The following is a 6,933-nucleotide window of genomic DNA, read 5'->3' on the forward strand; positions in this document are numbered from 1 at the left end:
CTTAACGAAATTTAAGAAGAACAAAGAAAGAAAAGGGAAACAGAAACAAAGAGAAAAACAGAAACAGAAACAAAGAGAAAAACAGAAAATAGCCTGAAGAAGACACAGTAAAGTCGAAACGTCGCTAGCATGCAAAGGAAAAAGAAGAAAAAGAAGCAGAAGAAAAGACAAGTATAATTCCAATTAGTAGGACGTAGGGAAAGAAAACAAGGGGGTGCCAAAGCTAAGTTAAGTTTTTTTTCAGTTCATTTTCAGCGCACAGCCGAAAGGGCATGAGGGCCAGTGCCCTTACAACCTTCCGGCTGGAAGGTTGACTCAATCCCCAAACCCTTACCTTGCCAGTGCCTCATGTCCCGGTAGGTTGTGTGCTGGAGTGTTCTTAGCCCCTTCCCCATTTATTTAACCCTAACCCTAACCCTTTACCCTAAGTTTGTTATAATTTTAAGCATAAGTTATTTAAAGTTAAGTTAAACAGAAAGAGGAACAGAATAAGAGGGTGCTTAACGAAATTTAAGAAGAAACAAAGAAAGAAAAGGGAAACAGAAACAAAGAGAAAAACAGAAACAGAAACAAAGAGAAAAACAGAAAATAGCCTGAAGAAGACACAGTAAAGTCGAAACGTCGCTAGCATGCAAAGGAAAAAGAAGAAAAAGAAGCAGAAGAAAAGACAAGTATAATTCCAATTAGTAGGACGTAGGGAAAGAAAACAAGGGGGTGCCAAAGCTAAGTTAAGTTTTTTTTCAGTTCATTTTCAGCGCACAGCCGAAAGGGCATGAGGGCCAGTGCCCTTACAACCTTCCGGCTGGAAGGTTGACTCAATCCCCAAACCCTTACCTTGCCAGTGCCTCATGTCCCGGTAGGTTGTGTGCTGGAGTGTTCTTAGCCCCTTCCCCATTTATTTAACCCTAACCCTAACCCTTTACCCTAAGTTTGTTATAATTTTAAGCATAAGTTATTTAAAGTTAAGTTAAACAGAAAGAGGAACAGAATAAGAGGGTGCTTAACGAAATTTAAGAAGAAACAAAGAAAGAAAGGGAAACAGAAACAAAGAGAAAAACAGAAACAGAAACAAAGAGAAAACAGAAATAGCCTGAAGAAGACACAGTAATAAGTCGAAACGTCGCTAGCATTGCAAAGGAAAAGAAGACAAAGAAGCAGAAGAAAAGACAAGTATAGATTCCAATTAGTAGGACGTAGGGAAAGAAAACAAGGGGGTGCCAAAGCTAAGTTAAGTTTTTTTCAGTTCATTTTCAGCGCACAGCCGAAAGGGCATGAGGGCCAGTGCCCTTACAACCTTCCGGCTGGAAGGTTGACTCAATCCCCAAACCCTTACCCTAACCCTTACCCTAACCCTAACCCTTACCCTAACCCTGCCCGCTGTCCAGTATCCAGCTGACTTTTTCTTTCTCTTTTTATTTTTATTTATTTTTTTTTTATATATTTTTTTATTCTATATCCTACCCTCTGTGTTTTCCCTTAACCTAACCTCAGTGTCTGTATACGTGGATGAGTGTATGTGTGATGCCTAAACCTAACCCTTGACCTTTGACCCCACCCTAAATATATGTGTGTGTACTTACCTGATGTGTCCTTATCCTAAATGTGTGTGGATGCTTACGTGCTTGTGCAACGTCACTTACCTTTTGTTTCAAACCAATCCTGGTGTGTCAATTCAAATAATTTCTGCATTTTTTGTAAGTCCATGTGAACATTTTATTTAAAAAGAATGAAGAACAGTATCACAGGGGGTGCCTAACAAAATTTAAGTTGCAGGAATAATATTAAAGAGGGGGCCGTAAGAAACAGAAACAGAAAGAAATAAATACATACCTGATGAAGACACAGAAAAAGTCGAAACGTCGTATACTGAGCACTAGGGGGCAACAAAGAGTAACAAACTCAAATTCAAATTTAACGGACGAGGAAGAGAACGGAAGGCTTGTGTGTGTCAGTTGGAGACAGACGGCGTGGCGGGAGGCTGTGTGGGGGCGCGGGATGGCCCGTGCATCACTCTCCTGTCGTCGGGCAGGCAAGAGTTTCCCCACACCTAACCGGCCAGTGCCTCACGAGCCTCCGCACTGTTCACCTGCCCGCTGTCCAGTATCCAGCTGACTTTTTCTTTCTCTTTTTATTTTTATTTATTTTTTTATATATTTTTTTATTCTATATCCTTACCCTCTGTGTTTTCCCTTAACCTAACCTCAGTGTCTGTATACGTGGATGAGTGTATGTGTGATGCCTAAACCTAACCCTTGACCTTTGACCCCACCCTAAATATATGTGTGTGTACTTACCTGATGTGTCCTTATCCTAAATGTGTGTGGATGCTTACGTGCTTGTGCAACGTCACTTACCTTTTGTTTCAAACCAATCCTGGTGTGTCAATTCAAATAATTTCTGCATTTTTTGTAAGTCCATGTGAACATTTTATTTAAAAAGAATGAAGAACAGTATCACAGGGGGTGCCTAACAAAATTTAAGTTGCAGGAATAATATTAAAGAGGGGGCCGTAAGAAACAGAAACAGAAAGAAATAAATACATACCTGATGAAGACACAGAAAAAGTCGAAACGTCGTATACTGAGCACTAGGGGGCAACAAAGAGTAACAAACTCAAATTCAAATTTAACGGACGAGGAAGAGAACGGAAGGCTTGTGTGTGTCAGTTGGAGACAGACGGCGTGGCGGGAGGCTGTGTGGGGGCGCGGGATGGCCCGTGCATCACTCTCCTGTCGTCGGGCAGGCAAGAGTTTCCCCACACCTAACCGGCCAGTGCCTCACGAGCCTCCGCACTGTTCACCTGCCCGCTGTCCAGTATCCAGCTGACTTTTTCTTTCTCTTTTTATTTTTATTTATTTTTTTATATATTTTTTTATTCTATATCCTTACCCTCTGTGTTTTCCCTTAACCTAACCTCAGTGTCTGTATACGTGGATGAGTGTATGTGTGATGCCTAAACCTAACCCTTGACCTTTGACCCCACCCTAAATATATGTGTGTGTACTTACCTGATGTGTCCTTATCCTAAATGTGTGTGGATGCTTACGTGCTTGTGCAACGTCACTTACCTTTTGTTTCAAACCAATCCTGGTGTGTCAATTCAAATAATTTCTGCATTTTTTGTAAGTCCATGTGAACATTTTATTTAAAAAGAATGAAGAACAGTATCACAGGGGGTGCCTAACAAAATTTAAGTTGCAGGAATAATATTAAAGAGGGGGCCGTAAGAAACAGAAACAGAAAGAAATAAATACATACCTGATGAAGACACAGAAAAAGTCGAAACGTCGTATACTGAGCACTAGGGGGCAACAAAGAGTAACAAACTCAAATTCAAATTTAACGGACGAGGAAGAGAACGGAAGGCTTGTGTGTGTCAGTTGGAGACAGACGGCGTGGCGGGAGGCTGTGTGGGGGCGCGGGATGGCCCGTGCATCACTCTCCTGTCGTCGGGCAGGCAAGAGTTTCCCCACACCTAACCGGCCAGTGCCTCACGAGCCTCCGCACTGTTCACCTGCCCGCTGTCCAGTATCCAGCTGACTTTTTCTTTCTCTTTTTATTTTTATTTATTTTTTTATATATTTTTTTATTCTATATCCTTACCCTCTGTGTTTTCCCTTAACCTAACCTCAGTGTCTGTATACGTGGATGAGTGTATGTGTGATGCCTAAACCTAACCCTTGACCTTTGACCCCACCCTAAATATATGTGTGTGTACTTACCTGATGTGTCCTTATCCTAAATGTGTGTGGATGCTTACGTGCTTGTGCAACGTCACTTACCTTTTGTTTCAAACCAATCCTGGTGTGTCAATTCAAATAATTTCTGCATTTTTTGTAAGTCCATGTGAACATTTTATTTAAAAAGAATGAAGAACAGTATCACAGGGGGTGCCTAACAAAATTTAAGTTGCAGGAATAATATTAAAGAGGGGGCCGTAAGAAACAGAAACAGAAAGAAATAAATACATACCTGATGAAGACACAGAAAAAGTCGAAACGTCGTATACTGAGCACTAGGGGGCAACAAAGAGTAACAAACTCAAATTCAAATTTAACGGACGAGGAAGAGAACGGAAGGCTTGTGTGTGTCAGTTGGAGACAGACGGCGTGGCGGGAGGCTGTGTGGGGGCGCGGGATGGCCCGTGCATCACTCTCCTGTCGTCGGGCAGGCAAGAGTTTCCCCACACCTAACCGGCCAGTGCCTCACGAGCCTCCGCACTGTTCACCTGCCCGCTGTCCAGTATCCAGCTGACTTTTTCTTTCTCTTTTTATTTTTATTTATTTTTTTATATATTTTTTTATTCTATATCCTTACCCTCTGTGTTTTCCCTTAACCTAACCTCAGTGTCTGTATACGTGGATGAGTGTATGTGTGATGCCTAAACCTAACCCTTGACCTTTGACCCCACCCTAAATATATGTGTGTGTACTTACCTGATGTGTCCTTATCCTAAATGTGTGTGGATGCTTACGTGCTTGTGCAACGTCACTTACCTTTTGTTTCAAACCAATCCTGGTGTGTCAATTCAAATAATTTCTGCATTTTTTGTAAGTCCATGTGAACATTTTATTTAAAAAGAATGAAGAACAGTATCACAGGGGGTGCCTAACAAAATTTAAGTTGCAGGAATAATATTAAAGAGGGGGCCGTAAGAAACAGAAACAGAAAGAAATAAATACATACCTGATGAAGACACAGAAAAAGTCGAAACGTCGTATACTGAGCACTAGGGGGCAACAAAGAGTAACAAACTCAAATTCAAATTTAACGGACGAGGAAGAGAACGGAAGGCTTGTGTGTGTCAGTTGGAGACAGACGGCGTGGCGGGAGGCTGTGTGGGGGCGCGGGATGGCCCGTGCATCACTCTCCTGTCGTCGGGCAGGCAAGAGTTTCCCCACACCTAACCGGCCAGTGCCTCACGAGCCTCCGCACTGTTCACCTGCCCGCTGTCCAGTATCCAGCTGACTTTTTCTTTCTCTTTTTATTTTTATTTATTTTTTTATATATTTTTTTATTCTATATCCTTACCCTCTGTGTTTTCCCTTAACCTAACCTCAGTGTCTGTATACGTGGATGAGTGTATGTGTGATGCCTAAACCTAACCCTTGACCTTTGACCCCACCCTAAATATATGTGTGTGTACTTACCTGATGTGTCCTTATCCTAAATGTGTGTGGATGCTTACGTGCTTGTGCAACGTCACTTACCTTTTGTTTCAAACCAATCCTGGTGTGTCAATTCAAATAATTTCTGCATTTTTTGTAAGTCCATGTGAACATTTTATTTAAAAAGAATGAAGAACAGTATCACAGGGGGTGCCTAACAAAATTTAAGTTGCAGGAATAATATTAAAGAGGGGGCCGTAAGAAACAGAAACAGAAAGAAATAAATACATACCTGATGAAGACACAGAAAAAGTCGAAACGTCGTATACTGAGCACTAGGGGGCAACAAAGAGTAACAAACTCAAATTCAAATTTAACGGACGAGGAAGAGAACGGAAGGCTTGTGTGTGTCAGTTGGAGACAGACGGCGTGGCGGGAGGCTGTGTGGGGGCGCGGGATGGCCCGTGCATCACTCTCCTGTCGTCGGGCAGGCAAGAGTTTCCCCACACCTAACCGGCCAGTGCCTCACGAGCCTCCGCACTGTTCACCTGCCCGCTGTCCAGTATCCAGCTGACTTTTTCTTTCTCTTTTTATTTTTATTTATTTTTTTATATATTTTTTTATTCTATATCCTTACCCTCTGTGTTTTCCCTTAACCTAACCTCAGTGTCTGTATACGTGGATGAGTGTATGTGTGATGCCTAAACCTAACCCTTGACCTTTGACCCCACCCTAAATATATGTGTGTGTACTTACCTGATGTGTCCTTATCCTAAATGTGTGTGGATGCTTACGTGCTTGTGCAACGTCACTTACCTTTTGTTTCAAACCAATCCTGGTGTGTCAATTCAAATAATTTCTGCATTTTTTGTAAGTCCATGTGAACATTTTATTTAAAAAGAATGAAGAACAGTATCACAGGGGGTGCCTAACAAAATTTAAGTTGCAGGAATAATATTAAAGAGGGGGCCGTAAGAAACAGAAACAGAAAGAAATAAATACATACCTGATGAAGACACAGAAAAAGTCGAAACGTCGTATACTGAGCACTAGGGGGCAACAAAGAGTAACAAACTCAAATTCAAATTTAACGGACGAGGAAGAGAACGGAAGGCTTGTGTGTGTCAGTTGGAGACAGACGGCGTGGCGGGAGGCTGTGTGGGGGCGCGGGATGGCCCGTGCATCACTCTCCTGTCGTCGGGCAGGCAAGAGTTTCCCCACACCTAACCGGCCAGTGCCTCACGAGCCTCCGCACTGTTCACCTGCCCGCTGTCCAGTATCCAGCTGACTTTTTCTTTCTCTTTTTATTTTTATTTATTTTTTTATATATTTTTTTATTCTATATCCTTACCCTCTGTGTTTTCCCTTAACCTAACCTCAGTGTCTGTATACGTGGATGAGTGTATGTGTGATGCCTAAACCTAACCCTTGACCTTTGACCCCACCCTAAATATATGTGTGTGTACTTACCTGATGTGTCCTTATCCTAAATGTGTGTGGATGCTTACGTGCTTGTGCAACGTCACTTACCTTTTGTTTCAAACCAATCCTGGTGTGTCAATTCAAATAATTTCTGCATTTTTTGTAAGTCCATGTGAACATTTTATTTAAAAAGAATGAAGAACAGTATCACAGGGGGTGCCTAACAAAATTTAAGTTGCAGGAATAATATTAAAGAGGGGGCCGTAAGAAACAGAAACAGAAAGAAATAAATACATACCTGATGAAGACACAGAAAAAGTCGAAACGTCGTATACTGAGCACTAGGGGGCAACAAAGAGTAACAAACTCAAATTCAAATTTAACGGACGAGGAAGAGAACGGA

At 41.9% G+C, this 6,933-nt stretch overlaps 1 long non-coding RNA gene across 1 annotated transcript in view; it reads left to right on the forward strand.

Annotated features, from left to right (window-relative positions):
- LOC114155214 (uncharacterized) overlaps positions 1-1,046 on the forward strand; it is a 22,240-nt gene extending 21,194 nt beyond the window's left edge. The window contains exon 3 of the long non-coding RNA XR_003597698.1: positions 1,031-1,046. This is a non-coding gene — a long non-coding RNA (uncharacterized LOC114155214). The remainder of the gene's footprint in view (positions 1-1,030) is intronic.
- The last annotated feature ends 5,887 nt before the right edge of the window (positions 1,047-6,933 follow it).

This window comes from Xiphophorus couchianus, chromosome 12 (genome assembly GCF_001444195.1).
Source record: "Xiphophorus couchianus chromosome 12, X_couchianus-1.0, whole genome shotgun sequence".
Classification (NCBI taxonomy): domain Eukaryota; kingdom Metazoa; phylum Chordata; class Actinopteri; order Cyprinodontiformes; family Poeciliidae; genus Xiphophorus; species Xiphophorus couchianus.